This window comes from Micromesistius poutassou (genome assembly GCF_964030765.1).
Source record: "Micromesistius poutassou genome assembly, chromosome: 23".
In the NCBI taxonomy this organism is placed as follows: domain Eukaryota; kingdom Metazoa; phylum Chordata; class Actinopteri; order Gadiformes; family Gadidae; genus Micromesistius; species Micromesistius poutassou.
Genome location: NC_140293.1, coordinates 8,060,303 through 8,087,648, shown reverse-complemented (window position 1 = coordinate 8,087,648; position 27,346 = coordinate 8,060,303). Strand labels below are relative to the sequence as shown.

The window sequence follows — 27,346 nt, the reverse complement described above, 5'->3', positions numbered from 1 at the left end:
ACAGGTACTTTTAATGGAAACCTAAAACATTTTTAATGTGGGAAAATGTTGAGATTATTGAAGCCTGGATAGCTCAGCCGGTAGAGCATCAGACTTTTAATCTGAGGGTCCAGGGTTCAAGTCCCTGTTCAGGCGGGAATTCAATTATAAGAACTTCATTGACCCTTCATAGGTCGTTGAGTGCTAGAATAGACGCGCTCATTATTGATACTTTACAAAGATTTAAAAACGGAATCCTTGTGATCCTGACAATTCGACGTTTAACTAGTTGCTTGTATTTATTGTAATTGAATAATTGACACTGTCTAAAATACAGAATGATGAGTCTCATTTTGTTTGACCTCTCAGCTGCAGAGGTTTTGGCTAATGAACCATGTGCTCTTCAACAAACTCCAGTTCAATTCTGATTACTGTGACAGTCATTGAAATGGAAATTCTGTGAAAATCTAAATTTATTGGAGAATGCGGGCATCAATCCCGCTACCTCTCACATGCTAAGCGAGCGCTCTACCATTTGAGCTAATTCCCCTATCTGTATGACATTTTATAAGATGAAAAGCAGTACCCTCATTAAGCATAGCTTGTGGCTTTGAATTCCCTGTAGATGGTACAGGTACTTTTAATGGAAACCTAAAACATTTTTAATGTGGGAAAATGTTGAGGTTATTGAAGCCTGGATAGCTCAGCCGGTAGAGCATCAGTCTTTTAATCTGAGGGTCCAGGGTTCAAGTCCCTGTTCAGGCGGGAATTCAATTATAAGAACTTCATTGACCCTTCATAGGTCGTAGAGTGCTAGAATAGATGTGCTCGTTATTGATACTTTACAAAGATTTAAAAACAGAAGCCTTCTGATCCTACAAAATGGACGTTTAACTAGTTACTTGTATTTATTGTGATTGACTAATTGACACTGTCTAAAATACAGAATGATGAGTCTCATTTTGTTTGACCTCTCAGCTGCAGAGGTTTTGGCTAATGAACCATGTGCTCTTCAACAAACTCCAGTTCAATTCTGATTACTGTGACAGTCATTGAAATGGAAATTCTGTGAAAATCTAAATTTATTGGTGAATGCGGGCATCAATCCCGCTACCTCTCACATGCTAAGCGAGCGCTCTACCATTTGAGCTAATTCCCCTATCTGTAAGACATTTTATAAGATGAAAAGCAGTACCCTCATTAAGCATAGCTTGTGGCTTTGAATTCCCTGTAGATGGTACAGGTACTTTTAATGGAAACCTAAAACATTTTTAATGTGGGAAAATGTTGAGGTTTTTGAAGCCTGGATAGCTCAGCCGGTAGAGCATCAGACTTTTAAACTGAGGGTCCAGGGTTCAAGTCCCTGTTCAGGCGGGAATTCAATTATAAGAACTTCATTGACACTTCATAGGTCGTTCAGTGCTAGAATAGATGCGCTCGTTATTGATACTTTACAAAGATTTAAAAACAGAAGCCTTGTGATCCTACAAAATGGACGTTTAACTAGTTACTTGTATTTATTGTGATTGACTAATTGACACTGTCTAAAATACAGAATGATGAGTCTCATTTTGTTTGACCTCTCAGCTGCAGAGGTTTTGGCTAATGAACACTGTGCTCTTCAACAAACTCCAGTTCAATTCTGATTACTGTGACAGTCATTGAAATGGAAATTCTGTGAAAATCTAAATTTATTGGAGAATGCGGGCATCGATCACGCTACCTCTCACATGCTAAGCGAGCGCTCTACCATTTGAGCTAATTCCCCTATCTGTAAGACATCTTATAAGATAAAAAGCAGTACCCTCATTAAGCATAGCTTGTGGCTTTGAATTCCCTGTAGATGGTACAGGTACTTTTAATGGAAACCTAAAACATTTTTAATGTGGGAAAATGTTGAGTTTATTGATGCCTGGATAGCTCAGCCGGTAGAGCATCATACTTTTAATCTGAGGGTCCAGGGTTCAAGTCCCTGTTCAGGCGGGAATTCAATTATAAGAACTTCATTGACACTTCATAGGTCGTTGAGTGCTAGAATAGATGCGCTCGTTATTGATACTTTACAAAGATTTAAAAACAGAAGCCTTGTGATCCTACAAATTGGACATTTAACTAGTTACTTGTATTTATTGTAATTGACTAATTGACACTGTCTAAAATACAGAATGATGAGTCTCATTTTGTTTGACCTCTCAGCTGCAGAGGTTTTGGCTAATGAACACTGTGCTCTTCAACAAACTCCAGTTCAATTCTGATTACTGTGACAGTCATTGAAATGGAAATTCTGTGAAAATCTAAATTTATTGGAGAATGCGGGCATCGATCCCGCTACCTCTCAGATGCTAAGCGAGCTCTCTACCATTTGAGCTAATTCCCCTATCTGTAAGACTTTTTATAAGATAAAAAGCAGTACCATCATTAAGCATAGCTTGTGGCTTTGAATTCCCTGTAGATGGTACAGGTACTTTTAATGGAAACCTAAAACATTTTTAATATGGGAAAATGTTGAGTTTATTGAAGCCTGGATAGCTCAGCCGGTAGAGCATCAGACTATTAATCTGAGGGTCCAGCGTTCAAGTCCCTGTTCAGGTGGGATTTCAGTTATAATAACTTCATTGACCCTTCATAGGTCGTTGAGTGCTAGAATAGACGCGCTCGTTATTGATACTTTACAAAGATTTAAAAACGGAATCCTTGTGATCCTGACAATTCGACGTTTAACTAGTTACTTGTATTTATTGTAATTGAATAATTGACACTGTCTAAATACAGAATGATGAGTCTCATTTTGTTTGACCTCTCAGCTGCAGAGGTTTTGGCTAATGAACCATGTGCTCTTCAACAAACTCCAGTTCAATTCTGATTACTGTGACAGTCATTGAAATGGAAATTCTGTGAAAATCTAAATTTATTGGTGAATGCGGGCATCAATCCCGCTACCTCTCACATGCTAAGCGAGCGCTCTACCATTTGAGCTAATTCCCCTATCTGTAAGACATTTTATAAGATGAAAAGCAGTACCCTCATTAAGCATAGCTTGTGGCTTTCAATTCCCTGTAGATGGTACAGGTACTTTTAATGGAAACCTAAAACATTTTTAATGTGGGAAAATGTTCAGGTTATTGAAGCCTGGATAGCTCAGCCGGTAGAGCATCAGACTTTTAATCTGAGGGTCTAGGGTTCAAGTCCCTGTTCAGGCGGGAATTCAATTTTAAGAACTTCATTGACACTTCATAGGTCGTTGAGTGCTAGAATAGATGCGCTCGTTATTGATACTTTACAAAGATTTAAAAAAAGGAAGCCTTGTGATCCTACAAAATGGACGTTTAACTAGTTACTTGTATTTATTGTGATTGACTAATTGACACTGTCTAAAATACAGAATGATGAGTCTCATTTTGTTTGACCTCTCAGCTGCAGAGGTTATGGCTAATGAACCATGTGCTCTTCAACAAACTCCAGTTCAATTCTGATTACTGTGACAGTCATTGAAATGGAAATTCTGTGAAAATCTAAATTTATTGGAGAATGCGGGCATCGATCCCGCTACCTCTCACATGCTAAGCGAGCGCTGTACCATTTGAGCTAATTCCCCTATCTGTAAGACATATTATAAGATAAAAAGCAGTACCCTCATTAAGCATAGCTTGTGGCTTTGAATTCCCTGTAGATGGTACAGGTACTTTTAATGGAAACCTAAAACATTTTTAATGTGGGAAAATGTTGAGATTATTGAAGCCTGGAAAGCTCAGCCGGTAGAGCATCAGACATTTTATCTGAGGGTCCAGGGTTCAAGTCCCTGTTCAGGCGGGAATTCAATTATAAGAACTTCATTGACACTTCATAGGTCGTTGAGTGCTAGAATAGATGCGCTCATTATTGATACTTTACAAAGATTTAAAAACAGAAGCCTTGTGATCCTGCAAATTGGACGTTTAACTAGTTACTTGTATTTATTGTAATTGAATAATTGACACTGTCTAAAATACAGAATCATGAGTCTCATTTTGTTTGACCTCTCAGCTGCAGAGGTTTTGGCTAATGAACCATGTGCTCTTCAACAAACTCCAGTTCAATTCTGATTACTGTGACAGTCATTGAAATGGAAATTCTGTGAAAATCTAAATTTATTGGAGAATGCGGGCATCGATCCCGCTACCTCTCACATGCTAAGCGAGCGCTCTACCATTTGAGCTAATTCCCCTATCTGTATGACATTTTATAAGATGAAAAGCAGTACCCTCATTAAGCATAGCTTGTGGCTTTGAATTCCCTGTAGATGGTACAGGTACTTTTAATGGAAACCTAAAACATTTTTAATGTGGGAAAATGTTGAGGTTATTGAAGCCTGGATAGCTCAGCCGGTAGAGCATCAGACTTTTAATCTGAGGGTCTAGGGTTCAAGTCCCTGTTCAGGTGGGAATTCAATTATAAGAACTTCATTGACACTTCATAGGTCGTTGAGTGCTAGAATAGATGCGCTCGTTATTGATACTTTACAAAGATTTAAAAACAGAAGCCTTGTGATCCTACAAAATGGACGTTTAACTAGTTACTTGTATTTATTGTGATTGACTAATTGACACTGTCTAAAATACAGAATGATGAGTCTCATTTTGTTTGACCTCTCAGCTGCAGAGGTTATGGCTAATGAACCATGTGCTCTTCAACAAACTCCAGTTCAATTCTGATTACTGTGACAGTCATTCAAATGGAAATTCTGTGAAAATCTAAATTTATTGGTGAATGCGGGCATCAATCCCGCTACCTCTCACATGCTAAGCGAGCGCTCTACCATTTGAGCTAATTCCCCTATCTGTAAGACATTTTATAAGATGAAAAGCAGTACCCTCATTAAGCATAGCTTGTGGCTTTGAATTCCCTGTAGGTGGTACAGGTACTTTTAATGGAAACCTAAAACATTTTTAATGTGGGAAAATGTTGAGGTTATTGAAGCCTGGATAGCTCAGCCGGTAGAGCATCAGACTTTTAATCTGAGGGTCCAGGGTTCAAGTCCCTGTTCAGGAGGGAATTCAATTATAAGAACTTCATTGACACTTCATAGGTCGTTCAGTGCTAGAATAGATGCGCTCGTTATTGATACTTTACAAAGATTTAAAAACAGAAGCCTTGTGATCCTACAAAATGGACGTTTAACTAGTTACTTGTATTTATTGTGATTGACTAATTGACACTGTCTAAAATACAGAATGATGAGTCTCATTTTGTTTGACCTCTCAGCTGCAGAGGTTTTGGCTAATGAACACTGTGCTCTTCAACAAACTCCAGTTCAATTCTGATTACTGTGACAGTCATTGAAATGGAAATTCTGTGAAAATCTAAATTTATTGGAGAATGCGGGCATCGATCACGCTACCTCTCACATGCTAAGCGAGCGCTCTACCATTTGAGCTAATTCCCCTATCTGTAAGACATCTTATAAGATAAAAAGCAGTACCCTCATTAAGCATAGCTTGTGGCTTTGAATTCCCTGTAGATGGTACAGGTACTTTTAATGGAAACCTAAAACATTTTTAATGTGGGAAAATGTTTAGTTTATTGATGCCTGGATAGCTCAGCCGGTAGAGCATCATACTTTTAATCTGAGGGTCCAGGGTTCAAGTCCCTGTTCAGGCGGGAATTCAATTATAAGAACTTCATTGACACTTCATAGGTCGTTGAGTGCTAGAATAGATGCGCTCGTTATTGATACTTTACAAAGATTTAAAAACAGAAGCCTTGTGATCCTACAAATTGGACATTTAACTAGTTACTTGTATTTATTGTAATTGACTAATTGACACTGTCTAAAATACAGAATGATGAGTCTCATTTTGTTTGACCTCTCAGCTGCAGAGGTTTTGGCTAATGAACACTGTGCTCTTCAACAAACTCCAGTTCAATTCTGATTACTGTGACAGTCATTGAAATGGAAATTCTGTGAAAATCTAAATTTATTGGAGAATGCGGGCATCGATCCCGCTACCTCTCACATGCTAAGCGAGCTCTCTACCATTTGAGCTAATTCCCCTATCTGTAAGACTTTTTATAAGATAAAAAGCAGTACCATCATTAAGCATAGCTTGTGGCTTTGAATTCCCTGTAGATGGTACAGGTACTTTTAATGGAAACCTAAAAAATTTTTAATGTGGGAAAATGTTGAGTTTATTGAAGCCTGGATAGCTCAGCCGGTAGAGCATCAGACTTTTAATCTGAGGGTCCAGGGTTCAAGTCCCTGTTCAGGCGGGAATTCAATTATAAGAACTTCATTGACCCTTCATAGGTCGTTGAGTGCTAGAATAGACGCGCTCATTATTGATACTTTACAAAGATTTAAAAACGGAATCCTTGTGATCCTGACAATTCGACGTTTAACTAGTTACTTGTATTTATTGTAATTGAATAATTGACACTGTCTAAAATACAGAATCATGAGTCTCATTTTGTTTGACCTCTCAGCTGCAGAGGTTTTGGCTAATGAACCATGTGCTCTTCAACAAACTCCAGTTCAATTCTGATTACTGTGACAGTCATTGAAATGGAAATTCTGTGAAAATCTAAATTTATTGGAGAATGCGGGCATCAATCCCGCTACCTCTCACATGCTAAGCGAGCGCTCTACCATTTGAGCTAATTCCCCTATCTGTATGACATTTTATAAGATGAAAAGCAGTACCCTCATTAAGCATAGCTTGTGGCTTTGAATTCCCTGTAGATGGTACAGGTACTTTTAATGGAAACCTAAAACATTTTTAATGTGGGAAAATGTTGAGGTCATTGAAGCCTGGATAGCTCAGCCGGAAGAGCATCAGACTTTTAATCTGAGGGTCTAGGGTTCAAGTCCCTGTTCAGGTGGGAATTCAATTATAAGAACTTCATTGACACTTCATAGGTCGTTGAGTGCTAGAATAGATGCGCTCGTTATTGATACTTTACAAAGATTTAAAAACAGAAGCCTTGTGATCCTACAAAATGGACGTTTAACTAGTTACTTGTATTTATTGTGATTGACTAATTGACACTGTCTAAAATACAGAATGATGAGTCTCATTTTGTTTGACCTCTCAGCTGCAGAGGTTATGGCTAATGAACCATGTGCTCTTCAACAAACTCCAGTTCAATTCTGATTACTGTGACAGTCATTGAAATGGAAATTCTGTGAAAATCTAAATTTATTGGAGAATGCGGGCATCGATCCCGCTACCTCTCACATGCTAAGCGAGCGCTCTACCATTTGAGCTAATTCCCCTATCTGTAAGACATATTATAAGATAAAAAGCAGTACCCTCATTAAGCATAGCTTGTGGCTTTGAATTCCCTGTAGATGGTACAGGTACTTTTAATGGAAACCTAAAACATTTTTAATGTGGGAAAATGTTGAGATTATTGAAGCCTGGAAAGCTCAGCCGGTAGAGCATCAGAAATTTAATCTGAGGGTCCAGGGTTCAAGTCCCTGTTCAGGCGGGAATTCAATTATAAGAACTTCATTGACACTTCATAGGTCGTTGAGTGCTAGAATAGATGCGCTCATTATTGATACTTTACAAAGATTTAAAAACAGAAGCCTTGTGATCCTGCAAATTGGACGTTTAACTAGTTACTTGTATTTATTGTAATTGAATAATTGACACTGTCTAAATACAGAATGATGAGTCTCATTTTGTTTGACCTCTCAGCTGCAGAGGTTTTGGCTAATGAACCATGTGCTCTTCAACAAACTCCAGTTCAATTCTGATTACTGTGACAGTCATTGAAATGGAAATTCTGTGAAAATCTAAATTTATTGGTGAATGCGGGCATCAATCCCGCTACCTCTCACATGCTAAGCGAGCGCTCTACCATTTGAGCTAATTCCCCTATCTGTAAGACATTTTATAAGATGAAAAGCAGTACCCTCATTAAGCATAGCTTGTGGCTTTGAATTCCCTGTAGATGGTACAGGTACTTTTAATGGAAACCTAAAACATTTTTAATGTGGGAAAATGTTGAGGTTATTGAAGCCTGGATAGCTCAGCCGGTAGAGCATCAGACTTTTAATCTGAGGGTCCAGGGTTCAAGTCCCTGTTCAGGCGGGAATTCAATTATAAGAACTTCATTGACACTGCATAGGTCGTTCAGTGCTAGAATAGATGCGCTCGTTATTGATACTTTACAAAGATTTAAAAACAGAAGCCTTGTGATCCTACAAATTGGACATTTAACTAGTTACTTGTATTTATTGTAATTGACTAATTGACACTGTCTAAAATACAGAATGATGAGTCTCATTTTGTTTGACCTCTCAGCTGCAGAGGTTTTGGCTAATGAACACTGTGCTCTTCAACAAACTCCAGTTCAATTCTGATTACTGTGACAGTCATTGAAATGGAAATTCTGTGAAAATCTAAATTTATTGGAGAATGCGGGCATCGATCCCGCTACCTCTCACATGCTAAGCGAGCTCTCTACCATTTGAGCTAATTCCCCTATCTGTAAGACTTTTTATAAGATAAAAAGCAGTACCATCATTAAGCATAGCTTGTGGCTTTGAATTCCCTGTAGATGGTACAGGTACTTTTAATGGAAACCTAAAACATTTTTAATGTGGGAAAATGTTGAGTTTATTGAAGCCTGGATAGCTCAGCCGGTAGAGCATCAGACTTTTAATCTGAGGGTCCAGGGTTCAAGTCCCTGTTCAGGCGGGAATTCAATTATAAGAACTTCATTGACCCTTCATAGGTCGTTGAGTGCTAGAATAGACGCGCTCATTATTGATACTTTACAAAGATTTAAAAACGGAATCCTTGTGATCCTGACAATTCGACGTTACAATACAATAAATATTACAATAAATATTGTAATTGAATAATTGACACTGTCTAAAATACAGAATGATGAGTCTCATTTTGTTTGACCTCTCAGCTGCAGAGGTTTTGGCTAATGAACCATGTGCTCTTCAACAAACTCCAGTTCAATTCTGATTACTGTGACAGTCATTGAAATGGAAATTCTGTGAAAATCTAAATTTATTGGAGAATGCGGGCATCAATCCCGCTACCTCTCACATGCTAAGCGAGCGCTCTACCATTTGAGCTAATTCCCCTATCTGTATGACATTTTATAAGATGAAAAGCAGTACCCTCATTAAGCATAGCTTGTGGCTTTGAATTCCCTGTTGATGGTACAGGTACTTTTAATGGAAACCTAAAACATTTTTAATGTGGGAAAATGTTGAGGTCATTGAAGCCTGGATAGCTCAGCCGGAAGAGCATCAGACTTTTAATCTGAGGGTCTAGGGTTCAAGTCCCTGTTCAGGTGGGAATTCAATTATAAGAACTTCATTGACACTTCATAGGTCGTTGAGTGCTAGAATAGATGCGCTCGTTATTGATACTTTACAAAGATTTAAAAACAGAAGCCTTGTGATCCTACAAAATGGACGTTTAACTAGTTACTTGTATTTATTGTGATTGACTAATTGACACTGTCTAAAATACAGAATGATGAGTCTCATTTTGTTTGACCTCTCAGCTGCAGAGGTTATGGCTAATGAACCATGTGCTCTTCAACAAACTCCAGTTCAATTCTGATTACTGTGACAGTCATTGAAATGGAAATTCTGTGAAAATCTAAATTTATTGGAGAATGCGGGCATCGATCCCGCTACCTCTCACATGCTAAGCGAGCGCTCTACCATTTGAGCTAATTCCCCTATCTGTAAGACATATTATAAGATAAAAAGCAGTACCCTCATTAAGCATAGCTTGTGGCTTTGAATTCCCTGTAGATGGTACAGGTACTTTTAATGGAAACCTAAAACATTTTTAATGTGGGAAAATGTTGAGATTATTGAAGCCTGGAAAGCTCAGCCGGTAGAGCATCAGAAATTTAATCTGAGGGTCCAGGGTTCAAGTCCCTGTTCAGGCGGGAATTCAATTATAAGAACTTCATTGACACTTCATAGGTCGTTGAGTGCTAGAATAGATGCGCTCATTATTGATACTTTACAAAGATTTAAAAACAGAAGCCTTGTGATCCTGCAAATTGGACGTTTAACTAGTTACTTGTATTTATTGTAATTGAATAATTGACACTGTCTAAATACAGAATGATGAGTCTCATTTTGTTTGACCTCTCAGCTGCAGAGGTTTTGGCTAATGAACACTGTGCTCTTCAACAAACTCCAGTTCAATTCTGATTACTGTGACAGTCATTGAAATGGAAATTCTGTGAAAATCTAAATTTATTGGAGAATGCGGGCATCGATCCCGCTACCTCTCACATGCTAAGCGAGCTCTCTACCATTTGAGCTAATTCCCCTATCTGTAAGACTTTTTATAAGATAAAAAGCAGTACCATCATTAAGCATAGCTTGTGGCTTTGAATTCCCTGTAGATGGTACAGGTACTTTTAATGGAAACCTAAAACATTTTTAATGTGGGAAAATGTTGAGTTTATTGAAGCCTGGATAGCTCAGCCGGTAGAGCATCAGACTTTTAATCTGAGGGTCCAGGGTTCAAGTCCCTGTTCAGGCGGGAATTCAATTATAAGAACTTCATTGACCCTTCATAGGTCGTTGAGTGCTAGAATAGACGCGCTCATTATTGATACTTTACAAAGATTTAAAAACGGAATCCTTGTGATCCTGACAATTCGGCGTTACAATACAATAAATATTACAATAAATATTGTAATTGAATAATTGACACTGTCTAAAATACAGAATGATGAGTCTCATTTTGTTTGACCTCTCAGCTGCAGAGGTTTTGGCTAATGAACCATGTGCTCTTCAACAAACTCCAGTTCAATTCTGATTACTGTGACAGTCATTGAAATGGAAATTCTGTGAAAATCTAAATTTATTGGAGAATGCGGGCATCAATCCCGCTACCTCTCACATGCTAAGCGAGCGCTCTACCATTTGAGCTAATTCCCCTATCTGTATGACATTTTATAAGATGAAAAGCAGTACCCTCATTAAGCATAGCTTGTGGCTTTGAATTCCCTGTAGATGGTACAGGTACTTTTAATGGAAACCTAAAACATTTTTAATGTGGGAAAATGTTGAGGTTATTGAAGCCTGGATAGCTCAGCCGGTAGAGCATCAGACTTTTAATCTGAGGGTCCAGGGTTCAAGTCCCTGTTCAGGCGGGAATTCAATTATAAGAACTTCATTGACACTTCATAGGTCGTAGAGTGCTAGAATAGATGCGCTCGTTATTGATACTTTACAAAGATTTAAAAACAGAAGCCTTCTGATCCTACAAAATGGACGTTTAACTAGTTACTTGTATTTATGTGATTGACTAATTGACACTGTCTAAAATACAGAATGATGAGTCTCATTTTGTTTGACCTCTCAGCTGCAGAGGTTTTGGCTAATGAACACTGTGCTCTTCAACAAACTCCAGTTCAATTCTGATTACTGTGACAGTCATTGAAATGGAAATTCTGTGAAAATCTAAATTTATTGGAGAATGCGGGCATCGATCCCGCTACCTCTCACATGCTAAGCGAGTGCTCTACCATTTGAGCTAATTCCCCTATCTGTAAGACATATTATAAGATAAAAAGCAGTACCCTCATTAAGCATAGCTTGTGGCTTTGAATTCCCTGTAGATGGTACAGGTACTTTTAATGGAAACCTAAAACATTTTTAATATGGGAAAATGTTGAGTTTATTGAAGCCTGGATAGCTCAGCCGGTAGAGCATCAGACTTTTAATCTGAGGGTTCAGCGTTCAAGTCCCTGTTCAGGTGGGATTTCAGTTATAATAACTTCATTGACCCTTCATAGGTCGTTGAGTGCTAGAATAGACGCGCTCGTTATTGATACTTTACAAAGATTTAAAAACGGAATCCTTGTGATCCTGACAATTCGACGTTTAACTAGTTACTTGTATTTATTGTAATTGAATAATTGACACTGTCTAAAATACAGAATGATGAGTCTCATTTTGTTTGACCTCTCAGCTGCAGAGGTTTTGGCTAATGAACCATGTGCTCTTCAACAAACTCCAGTTCAATTCTGATTACTGTGACAGTCATTGAAATGGAAATTCTGTGAAAATCTAAATTTATTGGAGAATGCGGGCATCAATCCCGCTACCTCTCACATGCTAAGCGAGCGCTCTACCATTTGAGCTAATTCCCCTATCTGTAAGAAATTTTATAAGATGAAAAGCAGTACCCTCATTAAGCATAGCTTGTGGCTTTGAATTCCCTGTAGATGGTACAGGTACTTTTAATGGAAACCTAAAACATTTTTAATGTGGGAAAATGTTGAGGTTATTGAAGCCTGGATAGCTCAGCCGGTAGAGCATCAGACTTTTAATCTGAGGGTCCAGGGTTCAAGTCCCTGTTCAGGCGGGAATTCAATTATAAGAACTTCATTGACACTTCATAGGTCGTTGAGTGCTAGAATAGATGCGCTCATTATTGATACTTTACAAAGATTTAAAAACAGAAGCCTTGTGATCCTGCAAATTGGACGTTTAACTAGTTACTTGTATTTATTGTGATTGACTAATTGACACTGTCTAAAATACAGAATGATGAGTCTCATTTTGTTTGACCTCTCAGCTGCAGAGGTTTTGGCTAATGAACACTCTTCAACAAACTCCAGTTCAATTCTGATTACTGTGACAGTCATTGAAATGGAAATTCTGTGAAAATCTAAATTTATTGGAGAATGCGGGCATCGATCCCGCTACCTCTCACGTGCTAAGCGAGCGCTCTACCATTTGAGCTAATTCCCCTATCTGTAAGACATTTTATAAGATGAAAAGCAGTACCCTCATTAAGCATAGCTTGTGGCTTTGAATTCCCTGTAGATGGTACAGGTACTTTTAATGGAAACCTAAAACATTTTTAATGTGGGAAAATGTTGAGTTTATTGAAGCCTGGATAGCTCAGCCGGTAGAGCATCAGACTTTTAATCTGAGGGTCCAGGGTTCAAGTCCCTGTTCAGGCGGGAATTCAATTATAAGAACTTCATTGACACTTCATAGGTCGTTGAGTGCTAGAATAGATGCACTCATTATTGATACTTTACAAAGATTTAAAAACAGAAGCCTTGTGATCCTGCAAATTGGACGTTTAACTAGTTACTTGTATTTATTGTAATTGAATAATTGACACTGTCTAAATACAGAATGATGAGTCTCATTTTGTTTGACCTCTCAGCTGCAGAGGTTTTGGCTAATGAACCATGTGCTCTTCAACAAACTCCAGTTCAATTCTGATTACTGTGACAGTCATTGAAATGGAAATTCTGTGAAAATCTAAATTTATTGGTGAATGCGGGCATCAATCCCGCTACCTCTCACATGCTAAGCGAGCGCTCTACCATTTGAGCTAATTCCCCTATCTGTAAGACATTTTATAAGATGAAAAGCAGTACCCTCATTAAGCATAGCTTGTGGCTTTGAATTCCCTGTAGATGGTACAGGTACTTTTAATGGAAACCTAAAACATTTTTAATGTGGGAAAATGTTGAGTTTATTGAAGCCTGGATAGCTCAGCCGGTAGAGCATCAGACTTTTAATCTGAGGGTCCAGGGTTCAAGTCCCTGTTCAGGCGGGAATTCAATTATAAGAACTTCATTGACACTTCATAGGTCGTTGAGTGCTAGAATAGATGCACTCATTATTGATACTTTACAAAGATTTAAAAACAGAAGCCTTGTGATCCTGCAAATTGGACGTTTAACTAGTTACTTGTATTTATTGTAATTGAATAATTGACACTGTCTAAATACAGAATGATGAGTCTCATTTTGTTTGACCTCTCAGCTGCAGAGGTTTTGGCTAATGAACCATGTGCTCTTCAACAAACTCCAGTTCAATTCTGATTACTGTGACAGTCATTGAAATGGAAATTCTGTGAAAATCTAAATTTATTGGTGAATGCGGGCATCAATCCCGCTACCTCTCACATGCTAAGCGAGCGCTCTACCATTTGAGCTAATTCCCCTATCTGTAAGACATTTTATAAGATGAAAAGCAGTACCCTCATTAAGCATAGCTTGTGGCTTTGAATTCCCTGTAGATGGTACAGGTACTTTTAATGGAAACCTAAAACATTTTTAATGTGGGAAAATCTTGAGGTTATTGAAGCCTGGATAGCTCAGCCGGTAGAGCATCAGACTTTTAATCTGAGGGTCTAGGGTTCAAGTCCCTGTTCAGGCGGGAATTCAATTATAAGAACTTCATTGACACTTCATAGGTCGTTGAGTGCTAGAATAGATGCGCTCGTTATTGATACTTTACAAAGATTTAAAAACAGAAGCCTTGTGATCCTACAAATTGGACATTTAACTAGTTACTTGTATTTATTGTGATTGACTAATTGACACTGTCTAAAATACAGAATGATGAGTCTCATTTTGTTTGACCTCTCAGCTGCAGAGGTTATGGCTAATGAACCATGTGCTCTTCAACAAACTCCAGTTCAATTCTGATTACTGTGACAGTCATTGAAATGGAAATTCTGTGAAAATCTAAATTTATTGGAGAATGCGGGCATCGATCCCGCTACCTCTCACATGCTAAGCGAGCGCTCTACCATTTGAGCTAATTCCCCTATCTGTAAGACATATTATAAGATAAAAAGCAGTACCCTCATTAAGCATAGCTTGTGGCTTTGAATTCCCTGTAGATGGTACAGGTACTTTTAATGGAAACCTAAAACATTTTTAATATGGGAAAATGTTGAGTTTATTGAAGCCTGGATAGCTCAGCCGGTAGAGCATCAGACTTTTAATCTGAGGGTCCAGCGTTCAAGTCCCTGTTCAGGTGGGATTTCAGTTATAATAACTTAATTGACCCTTCATAGGTCGTTGAGTGCTAGAATAGACGCGCTCGTTATTGATACTTTACAAAGATTTAAAAACAGAAGCCTTGTGATCCTACAAAATGGACGTTTAACTAGTTACTTGTATTTATTGTGATTGACTAATTGACACTGTCTAAAATACAGAATGATGAGTCTCATTTTGTTTGACCTCTCAGCTGCAGAGGTTTTGGCTAATGAACACTGTGCTCTTCAACAAACTCCAGTTCAATTCTGATTACTGTGACAGTCATTGAAATGGAAATTCTGTGAAAATCTAAATTTATTGGAGAATGCGGGCATCGATCCCGCTACCTCTCACATGCTAAGCGAGCGCTCTACCATTTGAGCTAATTCACCTATCTGTAAGACATTTTATAAGATGAAAAGCAGTACCCTCATTAAGCATAGCTTGTGGCTTTGAATTCCCTGTAGATGGTACAGGTACTTTTAATGGAAACCTAAAACATTTTTAATGTGGGAAAATCTTCAGGTTATAGAAGCCTGGATAGCTCAGCCGGTAGAGCATCAGACTTTTAATCTGAGGTTCCAGGGTTCAAGTCCCTGTTCAGGCGGGATTTCAATTATAAGAACTTCATTGACACTTCATAGGTCGTTGAGTGCTAGAATAGATGCGCTCATTATTGATACTTTACAAAGATTTAAAAACAGAAGCCTTGTGATCCTGCAAATTGGACGTTTAATTAGTTACTTGTATTTATTGTAATTGAATAATTGACACTGTCTAAATACAGAATGATGAGTCTCATTTTGTTTGACCTCTCAGCTGCAGAGGTTTTGGCTAATGAACCATGTGCTCTTCAACAAACTCCAGTTCAATTCTGATTACTGTGACAGTCATTGAAATGGAAATTCTGTGAAAATCTAAATTTATTGGTGAATGCGGGCATCAATCCCGCTACCTCTCACATGCTAAGCGAGCGCTCTACCATTTGAGCTAATTCCCCTATCTGTAAGACATTTTATAAGATGAAAAGCAGTACCCTCATTAAGCATAGCTTGTGGCTTTGAATTCCCTGTAGATGGTACAGGTACTTTTAATGGAAACCTAAAACATTTTTAATGTGGGAAAATGTTGAGGTTATTGAAGCCTGGATAGCTCAGCCGGTAGAGCATCAGACTTTTAATCTGAGGGTCTAGGGTTCAAGTCCCTGTTCAGGCGGGAATTCAATTATAAGAACTTCATTGACACTTCATAGGTCGTTGAGTGCTAGAATAGATGCGCTCGTTATTGATACTTTACAAAGATTTAAAAACAGAAGCCTTGTGATCCTACAAAATGGACGTTTAACTAGTTACTTGTATTTATTGTGATTGACTAATTGACACTGTCTAAAATACAGAATGATGAGTCTCATTTTGTTTGACCTCTCAGCTGCAGAGGTTATGGCTAATGAACCATGTGCTCTTCAACAAACTCCAGTTCAATTCTGATTACTGTGACAGTCATTGAAATGGAAATTCTGTGAAAATCTAAATTTATTGGAGAATGCGGGCATCGATCCCGCTACCTCTCACATGCTAAGCGAGCGCTCTACCATTTGAGCTAATTCCCCTATCTGTAAGACATATTATAAGATAAAAAGCAGTACCCTCATTAAGCATAGCTTGTGGCTTTGAATTCCCTGTAGATGGTACAGGTACTTTTAATGGAAACCTAAAACATTTTTAATATGGGAAAATGTCGAGTTTATTGAAGCCTGGATAGCTCAGCCGGTAGAGCATAAGACTTTTAATCTGAGGGTCCAGGGTTCAAGTCCCTGTTCAGGCGGGAATTCAATTATGAGAACTTCATTGACACTTCATAGGTCGTTGAGTGCTAGAATAGATGCGCTCATTATTGATACTTTACAAAGATCTAAAAACAGAAGCCTTGTGATCCTGCAAATTGGACGTTTAACTAGTTACTTGTATTTATTGTAATTGAATAATTGACACTGTCTAAAATACAGAATGATGAGTCTCATTTTGTTTGACCTCTCAGCTGCAGAGGTTTTGGCTAATGAACCATGTGCTCTTCAACAAACTCCAGTTCAATTCTGATTACTGTGACAGTCATTGAAATGGAAATTCTGTGAAAATCTAAATTTATTAGAGAATGCGGGCATCGATCACGCTACCTCTCACATGCTAAGCGAGCGCTCTACCATTTGAGCTAATTCCCCTATCTGTAAGACATATTATAAGATAAAAAGCAGTACCCTCATTAAGCATAGCTTGTGGCTTTGAATTCCCTGTAGATGGTACAGGTACTTTTAATGGAAACCTAAAACATTTTTAATGTGGGAAAATGTTTAGATTAATGATGCCTGGATAGCTCAGCCGGTAGAGCATCATACTTTTAATCTGAGGGTCCAGGGTTCAAGTCCCTGTTCAGGCGGTAATTCAATTATAAGAACTTCATTGACACTTCATAGGTCGTTGAGTGCTAGAATAGACGCGCTCGTTATTGATACTTTACAAAGATTTAAAAACAGAAGCCTTGTGATCCTACAAAATGGACGTTTAACTAGTTACTTGTATTTATTGTGATTGACTAATTGACACTGTCTAAAATACAGAATGATGAGTCTCATTTTGTTTGACCTCTCAGCTGCAGAGGTTTTGGCTAATGAACACTCTTCAACAAACTCCAGTTCAATTCTGATTACTGTGACAGTCATTGAAATGGAAATTCTGTGAAAATCTAAATTTATTGGAGAATGCGGGCATCGATCCCGCTACCTCTCACGTGCTAAGCGAGCGCTCTACCATTTGAGCTAATTCCCCTATCTGTAAGACATTTTATAAGATGAAAAGCAGTACCCTCATTAAGCATAGCTTGTGGCTTTGAATTCCCTGTAGATGGTACAGGTACTTTTAATGGAAACCTAAAACATTTTTAATGTGGGAAAATGTTGAGTTTATTGAAGCCTGGATAGCTCAGCCGGTAGAGCATCAGACTTTTAATCTGAGGGTCCAGGGTTCAAGTCCCTGTTCAGGCGGGAATTCAATTATAAGAACTTCATTGACACTTCATAGGTCGTTGAGTGCTAGAATAGATGCACTCATTATTGATACTTTACAAAGATTTAAAAACAGAAGCCTTGTGATCCTGCAAATTGGACGTTTAACTAGTTACTTGTATTTATTGTAATTGAATAATTGACACTGTCTAAATACAGAATGATGAGTCTCATTTTGTTTGACCTCTCAGCTGCAGAGGTTTTGGCTAATGAACCATGTGCTCTTCAACAAACTCCAGTTCAATTCTGATTACTGTGACAGTCATTGAAATGGAAATTCTGTGAAAATCTAAATTTATTGGTGAATGCGGGCATCAATCCCGCTACCTCTCACATGCTAAGCGAGCGCTCTACCATTTGAGCTAATTCCCCTATCTGTAAGACATTTTATAAGATGAAAAGCAGTACCCTCATTAAGCATAGCTTGTGGCTTTGAATTCCCTGTAGATGGTACAGGTACTTTTAATGGAAACCTAAAACATTTTTAATGTGGGAAAATGTTGAGTTTATTGAAGCCTGGATAGCTCAGCCGGTAGAGCATCAGACTTTTAATCTGAGGGTCCAGGGTTCAAGTCCCTGTTCAGGCGGGAATTCAATTATAAGAACTTCATTGACACTTCATAGGTCGTTGAGTGCTAGAATAGATGCACTCATTATTGATACTTTACAAAGATTTAAAAACAGAAGCCTTGTGATCCTGCAAATTGGACGTTTAACTAGTTACTTGTATTTATTGTAATTGAATAATTGACACTGTCTAAATACAGAATGATGAGTCTCATTTTGTTTGACCTCTCAGCTGCAGAGGTTTTGGCTAATGAACCATGTGCTCTTCAACAAACTCCAGTTCAATTCTGATTACTGTGACAGTCATTGAAATGGAAATTCTGTGAAAATCTAAATTTATTGGTGAATGCGGGCATCAATCCCGCTACCTCTCACATGCTAAGCGAGCGCTCTACCATTTGAGCTAATTCCCCTATCTGTAAGACATTTTATAAGATGAAAAGCAGTACCCTCATTAAGCATAGCTTGTGGCTTTGAATTCCCTGTAGATGGTACAGGTACTTTTAATGGAAACCTAAAACATTTTTAATGTGGGAAAATGTTGAGGTTATTGAAGCCTGGATAGCTCAGCCGGTAGAGCATCAGACTTTTAATCTGAGGGTCTAGGGTTCAAGTCCCTGTTCAGGCAGGAATTCAATTATAAGAACTTCATTGACACTTCATAGGTCGTTGAGTGCTAGAATAGATGCGCTCGTTATTGATAGTTTACAAAGATTTAAAAACAGAAGCCTTGTGATCCTACAAAATGGACGTTTAACTAGTTACTTGTATTTATTGTGATTGACTAATTGACACTGTCTAAAATACAGAATGATGAGTCTCATTTTGTTTGACCTCTCAGCTGCAGAGGTTATGGCTAATGAACCATGTGCTCTTCAACAAACTCCAGTTCAATTCTGATTACTGTGACAGTCATTGAAATGGAAATTCTGTGAAAATCTAAATTTATTGGAGAATGCGGGCATCGATCCCGCTACCTCTCACATGCTAAGCGAGCGCTCTACCATTTGAGCTAATTCCCCTATCTGTAAGACATATTATAAGATAAAAAGCAGTACCCTCATTAAGCATAGCTTGTGGCTTTGAATTCCCTGTAGATGGTACAGGTACTTTTAATGGAAACCTAAAACATTTTTAATATGGGAAAATGTTGAGTTTATTGAAGCCTGGATAGCTCAGCCGGTAGAGCATCAGACTTTTAATCTGAGGGTCCAGCGTTCAAGTCCCTGTTCAGGTGGGATTTCAGTTATAATAACTTAATTGACCCTTCATAGGTCGTTGAGTGCTAGAATAGATGCGCTCGTTATTGATACTTTACAAAGATTTAAAAACAGAAGCCTTGTGATCCTACAAAATGGACGTTTAACTAGTTACTTGTATTTATTGTGATTGACTAATTGACACTGTCTAAAATACAGAATGATGAGTCTCATTTTGTTTGACCTCTCAACTGCAGAGGTTTTGGCTTATGAACACTGTGCTCTTCAACAAACTCCAGTTCAATTCTGATTACTGTGACAGTCATTGAAATGGAAATTCTGTGAAAATCTAAATTTATTGGAGAATGCGGGCATCGATCCCGCTACCTCTCACATGCTAAGCGAGCGCTCTACCATTTGAGCTAATTCCCCTATCTGTAAGACATTTTATAAGATGAAAAGCAGTACCCTCATTAAGCATAGCTTGTGGCTTTGAATTCCCTGTAGATGGTACAGGTACTTTTAATGGAAACCTAAAACATTTTTAATGTGGGAAAATCTTGAGGTTATTGAAGCCTGGATAGCTCAGCCGGTAGAGCATCAGACTTTTAATCTGAGGGTCCAGGGTTCAAGTCCCTGTTCAGGCGGGAATTCAATTATAAGAACTTCATTGACACTTCATAGGTCGTTGAGTGCTAGAATAGATGCGCTCGTTATTGACACTTTACAAAGATTTAAAAACAGAAGCCTTGTGATCCTACAAAATGGACGTTTAACTAGTTACTTGTATTTATTGTGATTGACTAATTGACACTGTCTAAAATACAGAATGATGAGTCTCATTTTGTTTGACCTCTCAGCTGCAGAGGTTATGGCTAATGAACCATGTGCTCTTCAACAAACTCCAGTTCAATTCTGATTACTGTGACAGTCATTGAAATGGAAATTCTGTGAAAATCTAAATTTATTGGAGAATGCGGGCATCGATCCCGCTACCTCTCACATGCTAAGCGAGCGCTCTACCATTTGAGCTAATTCCCCTATCTGTAAGACATATTATAAGATAAAAAGCAGTACCCTCATTAAGCATAGCTTGTGGCTTTGAATTCCCTGTAGATGGTACAGGTACTTTTAATGGAAACCTAAAACATTTTTAATATGGGAAAATGTTGAGATTATTGAAGCCTGGATAGCTCAGCCGGTAGAGCATCAGACTTTTAATCTGAGGGTCCAGGGTTCAAGTCCCTGTTCAGGCGGGAATTCAATTATGAGAACTTCATTGACACTTCATAGGTCGTTGAGTGCTAGAATAGATGCGCTCATTATTGATACTTTACAAAGATTTAAAAACAGAAGCCTTGTGATCCTGCAAATTGGACGTTTAACTAGTTACTTGTATTTATTGTAATTGAATAATTGACACTGTCTAAAATACAGAATGATGAGTCTCATTTTGTTTGACCTCTCAGCTGCAGAGGTTTTGGCTAATGAACCATGTGCTCTTCAACAAACTCCAGTTCAATTCTGATTACTGTGACAGTCATTGAAATGGAAATTCTGTGAAAATCTAAATTTATTAGAGAATGCGGGCATCGATCACGCTACCTCTCACATGCTAAGCGAGCGCTCTACCATTTGAGCTAATTCCCCTATCTGTAAGACATATTATAAGATAAAAAGCAGTACCCTCATTAAGCATAGCTTGTGGCTTTGAATTCCCTGTAGATGGTACAGGTACTTTTAATGGAAACCTAAAACATTTTTAATGTGGGAAAATGTTTAGATTATTGATGCCTGGATAGCTCAGCCGGTAGAGCATCATACTTTTAATCTGAGGGTCCAGGGTTCAAGTCCCTGTTCAGGCGGGAATTCAATTATAAGAACTTCATTGACACTTCATAGGTCGTTGAGTGCTAGAATAGATGCGCTCATTATTGATACTTTACAAAGATTTAAAAACAGAAGCCTTGTGATCCTGCAAATTGGACGTTTAACTAGTTACTTGTATTTATTGTGATTGACTAATTGACACTGTCTAAAATACAGAATGATGAGTCTCATTTTGTTTGACCTCTCAGCTGCAGAGGTTATGGCTAATGAACCATGTGCTCTTCAACAAACTCCAGTTCAATTCTGATTACTGTGACAGTCATTGAAATGGAAATTCTGTGAAAATCAAAATTTATTGGAGAATGCGGGCATCGATCCCGCTACCTCTCACATGCTAAGCGAGCGCTCTACCATTTGAGCTAATTCCCCTATCTGTAAGACATATTATAAGATAAAAAGCAGTACCCTCATTAAGCATAGCTTGTGGCTTTGAATTCCCTGTAGATGGTACAGGTACTTTTAATGGAAACCTAAAACATTTTTAATATGGGAAAATGTTGAGTTTATTGAAGCCTGGATAGCTCAGCCGGTAGAGCATCAGACTTTTAATCTGAGGGTCCAGCGTTCAAGTCCCTGTTCAGGTGGGATTTCAGTTATAATAACTTAATTGACCCTTCATAGGTCGTTGAGTGCTAGAATAGACGCGCTCGTTATTGATACTTTACAAAGATTTAAAAACAGAAGCCTTGTGATCCTACAAAATGGACGTTTAACTAGTTACTTGTATTTATTGTGATTGACTAATTGACACTGTCTAAAATACAGAATGATGAGTCTCATTTTGTTTGACCTCTCAGCTGCAGAGGTTTTGGCTAATGAACACTGTGCTCTTCAACAAACTCCAGTTCAATTCTGATTACTGTGACAGTCATTGAAATGGAAATTCTGTGAAAATCTAAATTTATTGGAGAATGCGGGCATCGATCCCGCTACCTCTCACATGCTAAGCGAGCGCTCTACCATTTGAGCTAATTCCCCTATCTGTAAGACATATTATAAGATAAAAAGCAGTACCCTCATTAAGCATAGCTTGTGGCTTTGAATTCCCTGTAGATGGTACAGGTACTTTTAATGGAAACCTAAAACATTTTTAATATGGGAAAATGTTGAGTTTATTGAAGCCTGGATAGCTCAGCCGGTAGAGCATCAGACTTTTAATCTGAGGGTCCAGCGTTCAAGTCCCTGTTCAGGTGGGATTTCAGTTATAATAACTTAATTGACCCTTCATAGGTCGTTGAGTGCTAGAATAGATGCGCTCGTTATTGATACTTTACAAAGATTTAAAAACAGAAGCCTTGTGATCCTACAAAATGGACGTTTAACTAGTTACTTGTATTTATTGTGATTGACTAATTGACACTGTCTAAAATACAGAATGATGAGTCTCATTTTGTTTGACCTCTCAACTGCAGAGGTTTTGGCTTATGAACACTGTGCTCTTCAACAAACTCCAGTTCAATTCTGATTACTGTGACAGTCATTGAAATGGAAATTCTGTGAAAATCTAAATTTATTGGAGAATGCGGGCATCGATCCCGCTACCTCTCACATGCTAAGCGAGCGCTCTACCATTTGAACTAATTCCCCTATCTGTAAGACATTTTATAAGATGAAAAGCAGTACCCTCATTAAGCATAGCTTGTGGCTTTGAATTCCCTGTAGATGGTACAGGTACTTTTAATGGAAACCTAAAACATTTTTAATGTGGGAAAATCTTGAGGTTATTGAAGCCTGGATAGCTCAGCCGGTAGAGCATCAGACTTTTAATCTGAGGGTCCAGGGTTCAAGTCCCTGTTCAGGCGGGAATTCAATTATAAGAACTTCATTGACACTTCATAGGTCGTTGAGTGCTAGAATAGATGCGCTCATTATTGATACTTTACAAAGATTTAAAAACAGAAGCCTTGTGATCCTGCAAATTGGACGTTTAACTAGTTACTTGTATTTATTGTAATTGAATAATTGACACTGTCTAAATACAGAATGATGAGTCTCATTTTGTTTGACCTCTCAGCTGCAGAGGTTTTGGCTAATGAACCATGTGCTCTTCAACAAACTCCAGTTCAATTCTGATTACTGTGACAGTCATTGAAATGGAAATTCTGTGAAAATCTAAATTTATTGGTGAATGCGGGCATCAATCCCGCTACCTCTCACATGCTAAGCGAGCGCTCTACCATTTGAGCTAATTCCCCTATCTGTAAGACATTTTATAAGATGAAAAGCAGTACCCTCATTAAGCATAGCTTGTGGCTTTGAATTCCCTGTAGATGGTACAGGTACTTTTAATGGAAACCTAAAACATTTTTAATGTGGGAAAATGTTGAGGTTATTGAAGCCTGGATAGCTCAGCCGGTAGAGCATCAGACTTTTAATCTGAGGGTCTAGGGTTCAAGTCCCTGTTCAGGCGGGAATTCAATTATAAGAACTTCATTGACACTTCATAGGTCGTTGAGTGCTAGAATAGATGCGCTCGTTATTGATAGTTTACAAAGATTTAAAAACAGAAGCCTTGTGATCCTACAAAATGGACGTTTAACTAGTTACTTGTATTTATTGTGATTGACTAATTGACACTGTCTAAAATACAGAATGATGAGTCTCATTTTGTTTGACCTCTCAGCTGCAGAGGTTATGGCTAATGAACCATGTGCTCTTCAACAAACTCCAGTTCAATTCTGATTACTGTGACAGTCATTGAAATGGAAATTCTGTGAAAATCTAAATTTATTGGAGAATGCGGGCATCGATCCCGCTACCTCTCACATGCTAAGCGAGCGCTCTACCATTTGAGCTAATTCCCCTATCTGTAAAATATTATAATAAGATAAAAAGCAGTACCCTCATTAAGCATAGCTTGTGGCTTTGAATTCCCTGTAGATGGTACAGGTACTTTTAATGGAAACCTAAAACATTTTTAATATGGGAAAATGTTGAGTTTATTGAAGCCTGGATAGCTCAGCCGGTAGAGCATCAGACTTTTAATCTGAGGGTCCAGCGTTCAAGTCCCTGTTCAGGTGGGATTTCAGTTATAATAACTTAATTGACCCTTCATAGGTCTTTGAGTGCTAGAATAGATGCGCTCGTTATTGATACTTTACAAAGATTTAAAAACAGAAGCCTTGTGATCCTACAAAATGGACGTTTAACTAGTTACTTGTATTTATTGTGATTGACTAATTGACACTGTCTAAAATACAGAATGATGAGTCTCATTTTGTTTGACCTCTCAACTGCAGAGGTTTTGGCTTATGAACACTGTGCTCTTCAACAAACTCCAGTTCAATTCTGATTACTGTGACAGTCATTGAAATGGAAATTCTGTGAAAATCTAAATTTATTGGTGAATGCGGGCATCAATCCCGCTACCTCTCACATGCTAAGCGAGCGCTCTACCATTTGAGCTAATTCCCCTATCTGTAAGACATTTTATAAGATGAAAAGCAGTACCCTCATTAAGCATAGCTTGTGGCTTTGAATTCCCTGTAGATGGTACAGGTACTTTTAATGGAAACCTAAAACATTTTTAATGTGGGAAAATGTTGAGGTTATTGAAGCCTGGATAGCTCAGCCGGTAGAGCATCAGACTTTTAATCTGAGGGTCTAGGGTTCAAGTCCCTGTTCAGGCGGGAATTCAATTATAAGAACTTCATTGACACTTCATAGGTCGTTGAGTGCTAGAATAGATGCGCTCGTTATTGATACTTTACAAAGATTTAAAAACAGAAGCCTTGTGATCCTACAAAATGGACGTTTAACTAGTTACTTGTATTTATTGTGATTGACTAATTGACACTGTCTAAAATACAGAATGATGAGTCTCATTTTGTTTGACCTCTCAACTGCAGAGGTTTTGGCTTATGAACACTGTGCTCTTCAACAAACTCCAGTTCAATTCTGATTACTGTGACAGTCATTGAAATGGAAATTCTGTGAAAATCTAAATTTATTGGAGAATGCGGGCATCGATCCCGCTACCTCTCACATGCTAAGCGAGCGCTCTACCATTTGAGCTAATTCCCCTATCTGTAAGACATTTTATAAGATGAAAAGCAGTACCCTCATTAAGCATAGCTTGTGGCTTTGAATTCCCTGTAGATGGTACAGGTACTTTTAATGGAAACCTAAAACATTTTTAATGTGGGAAAATCTTGAGGTTATTGAAGCCTGGATAGCTCAGCCGGTAGAGCATCAGACTTTTAATCTGAGGGTCCAGGGTTCAAGTCCCTGTTCAGGCGGGAATTCAATTATAAGAACTTCATTGACACTTCATAGGTCGTTGAGTGCTAGAATAGATGCGCTCGTTATTGATACTTTACAAAGATTTAAAAACAGAAGCCTTGTGATCCTACAAAATGGACGTTTAACTAGTTACTTGTATTTATTGTGATTGACTAATTGACACTGTCTAAAATACAGAATGATGAGTCTCATTTTGTTTGACCTCTCAGCTGCAGAGGTTATGGCTAATGAACCATGTGCTCTTCAACAAACTCCAGTTCAATTCTGATTACTGTGACAGTCATTGAAATGGAAATTCTGTGAAAATCTAAATTTATTGGAGAATGCGGGCATCGATCCCGCTACCTCTCACATGCTAAGCGAGCGCTCTACCATTTGAGCTAATTCCCCTATCTGTAAGACATATTATAAGATAAAAAGCAGTACCCTCATTAAGCATAGCTTGTGGCTTTGAATTCCCTGTAGATGGTACAGGTACTTTTAATGGAAACCTAAAACATTTTTAATATGGGAAAATGTTGAGATTATTGAAGCCTGGATAGCTCAGCCGGTAGAGCATCAGACTTTTAATCTGAGGGTCCAGGGTTCAAGTCCCTGTTCAGGCGGGAATTCAATTATGAGAACTTCATTGACACTTCATAGGTCGTTGAGTGCTAGAATAGATGCGCTCATTATTGATACTTTACAAAGATTTAAAAACAGAAGCCTTGTGATCCTGCAAATTGGACGTTTAACTAGTTACTTGTATTTATTGTAATTGAATAATTGACACTGTCTAAAATACAGAATGATGAGTCTCATTTTGTTTGACCTCTCAGCTGCAGAGGTTTTGGCTAATGAACCATGTGCTCTTCAACAAACTCCAGTTCAATTCTGATTACTGTGACAGTCATTGAAATGGAAATTCTGTGAAAATCTAAATTTATTAGAGAATGCGGGCATCGATCACGCTACCTCTCACATGCTAAGCGAGCGCTCTACCATTTGAGCTAATTCCCCTATCTGTAAGACATATTATAAGATAAAAAGCAGTACCCTCATTAAGCATAGCTTGTGGCTTTGAATTCCCTGTAGATGGTACAGGTACTTTTAATGGAAACCTAAAACATTTTTAATGTGGGAAAATGTTTAGATTATTGATGCCTGGATAGCTCAGCCGGTAGAGCATCATACTTTTAATCTGAGGGTCCAGGGTTCAAGTCCCTGTTCAGGCGGGAATTCAATTATAAGAACTTCATTGACACTTCATAGGTCGTTGAGTGCTAGAATAGATGCGCTCATTATTGATACTTTACAAAGATTTAAAAACAGAAGCCTTGTGATCCTGCAAATTGGACGTTTAACTAGTTACTTGTATTTATTGTGATTGACTAATTGACACTGTCTAAAATACAGAATGATGAGTCTCATTTTGTTTGACCTCTCAGCTGCAGAGGTTATGGCTAATGAACCATGTGCTCTTCAACAAACTCCAGTTCAATTCTGATTACTGTGACAGTCATTGAAATGGAAATTCTGTGAAAATCTAAATTTATTGGAGAATGCGGGCATCGATCCCGCTACCTCTCACATGCTAAGCGAGCGCTCTACCATTTGAGCTAATTCCCCTATCTGTAAGACATATTATAAGATA

The 27,346-nt window shown here is 38.2% G+C and overlaps 25 non-coding genes across 25 annotated transcripts; all 25 read left to right on the top strand.

Moving 5' to 3' along the window:
- Nucleotides 1–62: 62 nt before the first annotated feature.
- On the top strand, nucleotides 63–135 carry AC3HAE_039115 (transfer RNA lysine (anticodon UUU)). Its single transcript has one exon. It is a non-coding gene; the product is annotated as a tRNA-Lys (tRNA).
- Nucleotides 136–671: 536 nt separating this feature from the next.
- AC3HAE_039114 (transfer RNA lysine (anticodon UUU)) lies at nucleotides 672–744 on the top strand. Its single transcript has one exon. It is a non-coding gene; the product is annotated as a tRNA-Lys (tRNA).
- Nucleotides 745–2,498: 1,754 nt separating this feature from the next.
- Nucleotides 2,499–2,571, top strand: AC3HAE_039113 (transfer RNA asparagine (anticodon AUU)). Its single transcript has one exon. It is a non-coding gene; the product is annotated as a tRNA-Asn (tRNA).
- A 535-nt stretch (nucleotides 2,572–3,106) lies between these two features.
- On the top strand, nucleotides 3,107–3,179 carry AC3HAE_039112 (transfer RNA lysine (anticodon UUU)). Its single transcript has one exon. It is a non-coding gene; the product is annotated as a tRNA-Lys (tRNA).
- A 2,973-nt stretch (nucleotides 3,180–6,152) lies between these two features.
- Nucleotides 6,153–6,225, top strand: AC3HAE_039111 (transfer RNA lysine (anticodon UUU)). The gene has a single exon. It is a non-coding gene; the product is annotated as a tRNA-Lys (tRNA).
- A 1,753-nt stretch (nucleotides 6,226–7,978) lies between these two features.
- Nucleotides 7,979–8,051, top strand: AC3HAE_039110 (transfer RNA lysine (anticodon UUU)). Its single transcript has one exon. It is a non-coding gene; the product is annotated as a tRNA-Lys (tRNA).
- A 536-nt stretch (nucleotides 8,052–8,587) lies between these two features.
- AC3HAE_039108 (transfer RNA lysine (anticodon UUU)) lies at nucleotides 8,588–8,660 on the top strand. The gene has a single exon. It is a non-coding gene; the product is annotated as a tRNA-Lys (tRNA).
- Nucleotides 8,661–10,420: 1,760 nt separating this feature from the next.
- On the top strand, nucleotides 10,421–10,493 carry AC3HAE_039106 (transfer RNA lysine (anticodon UUU)). The gene has a single exon. It is a non-coding gene; the product is annotated as a tRNA-Lys (tRNA).
- Nucleotides 10,494–11,036: 543 nt separating this feature from the next.
- AC3HAE_039105 (transfer RNA lysine (anticodon UUU)) lies at nucleotides 11,037–11,109 on the top strand. The gene has a single exon. It is a non-coding gene; the product is annotated as a tRNA-Lys (tRNA).
- A 1,144-nt stretch (nucleotides 11,110–12,253) lies between these two features.
- AC3HAE_039104 (transfer RNA lysine (anticodon UUU)) lies at nucleotides 12,254–12,326 on the top strand. The gene has a single exon. It is a non-coding gene; the product is annotated as a tRNA-Lys (tRNA).
- A 531-nt stretch (nucleotides 12,327–12,857) lies between these two features.
- On the top strand, nucleotides 12,858–12,930 carry AC3HAE_039103 (transfer RNA lysine (anticodon UUU)). The gene has a single exon. It is a non-coding gene; the product is annotated as a tRNA-Lys (tRNA).
- Nucleotides 12,931–13,465: 535 nt separating this feature from the next.
- On the top strand, nucleotides 13,466–13,538 carry AC3HAE_039102 (transfer RNA lysine (anticodon UUU)). Its single transcript has one exon. It is a non-coding gene; the product is annotated as a tRNA-Lys (tRNA).
- A 535-nt stretch (nucleotides 13,539–14,073) lies between these two features.
- On the top strand, nucleotides 14,074–14,146 carry AC3HAE_039101 (transfer RNA lysine (anticodon UUU)). The gene has a single exon. It is a non-coding gene; the product is annotated as a tRNA-Lys (tRNA).
- Nucleotides 14,147–15,291: 1,145 nt separating this feature from the next.
- On the top strand, nucleotides 15,292–15,364 carry AC3HAE_039100 (transfer RNA lysine (anticodon UUU)). Its single transcript has one exon. It is a non-coding gene; the product is annotated as a tRNA-Lys (tRNA).
- Nucleotides 15,365–15,899: 535 nt separating this feature from the next.
- AC3HAE_039099 (transfer RNA lysine (anticodon UUU)) lies at nucleotides 15,900–15,972 on the top strand. The gene has a single exon. It is a non-coding gene; the product is annotated as a tRNA-Lys (tRNA).
- A 1,749-nt stretch (nucleotides 15,973–17,721) lies between these two features.
- AC3HAE_039098 (transfer RNA lysine (anticodon UUU)) lies at nucleotides 17,722–17,794 on the top strand. Its single transcript has one exon. It is a non-coding gene; the product is annotated as a tRNA-Lys (tRNA).
- Nucleotides 17,795–18,329: 535 nt separating this feature from the next.
- Nucleotides 18,330–18,402, top strand: AC3HAE_039095 (transfer RNA lysine (anticodon UUU)). The gene has a single exon. It is a non-coding gene; the product is annotated as a tRNA-Lys (tRNA).
- Nucleotides 18,403–18,937: 535 nt separating this feature from the next.
- AC3HAE_039094 (transfer RNA lysine (anticodon UUU)) lies at nucleotides 18,938–19,010 on the top strand. Its single transcript has one exon. It is a non-coding gene; the product is annotated as a tRNA-Lys (tRNA).
- A 1,145-nt stretch (nucleotides 19,011–20,155) lies between these two features.
- On the top strand, nucleotides 20,156–20,228 carry AC3HAE_039093 (transfer RNA lysine (anticodon UUU)). The gene has a single exon. It is a non-coding gene; the product is annotated as a tRNA-Lys (tRNA).
- A 536-nt stretch (nucleotides 20,229–20,764) lies between these two features.
- AC3HAE_039092 (transfer RNA lysine (anticodon UUU)) lies at nucleotides 20,765–20,837 on the top strand. The gene has a single exon. It is a non-coding gene; the product is annotated as a tRNA-Lys (tRNA).
- Nucleotides 20,838–23,200: 2,363 nt separating this feature from the next.
- On the top strand, nucleotides 23,201–23,273 carry AC3HAE_039091 (transfer RNA lysine (anticodon UUU)). The gene has a single exon. It is a non-coding gene; the product is annotated as a tRNA-Lys (tRNA).
- Nucleotides 23,274–23,808: 535 nt separating this feature from the next.
- Nucleotides 23,809–23,881, top strand: AC3HAE_039090 (transfer RNA lysine (anticodon UUU)). The gene has a single exon. It is a non-coding gene; the product is annotated as a tRNA-Lys (tRNA).
- Nucleotides 23,882–25,027: 1,146 nt separating this feature from the next.
- On the top strand, nucleotides 25,028–25,100 carry AC3HAE_039089 (transfer RNA lysine (anticodon UUU)). Its single transcript has one exon. It is a non-coding gene; the product is annotated as a tRNA-Lys (tRNA).
- A 536-nt stretch (nucleotides 25,101–25,636) lies between these two features.
- Nucleotides 25,637–25,709, top strand: AC3HAE_039088 (transfer RNA lysine (anticodon UUU)). Its single transcript has one exon. It is a non-coding gene; the product is annotated as a tRNA-Lys (tRNA).
- Nucleotides 25,710–26,245: 536 nt separating this feature from the next.
- Nucleotides 26,246–26,318, top strand: AC3HAE_039087 (transfer RNA lysine (anticodon UUU)). Its single transcript has one exon. It is a non-coding gene; the product is annotated as a tRNA-Lys (tRNA).
- Nucleotides 26,319–27,346: the final 1,028 nt, after the last annotated feature.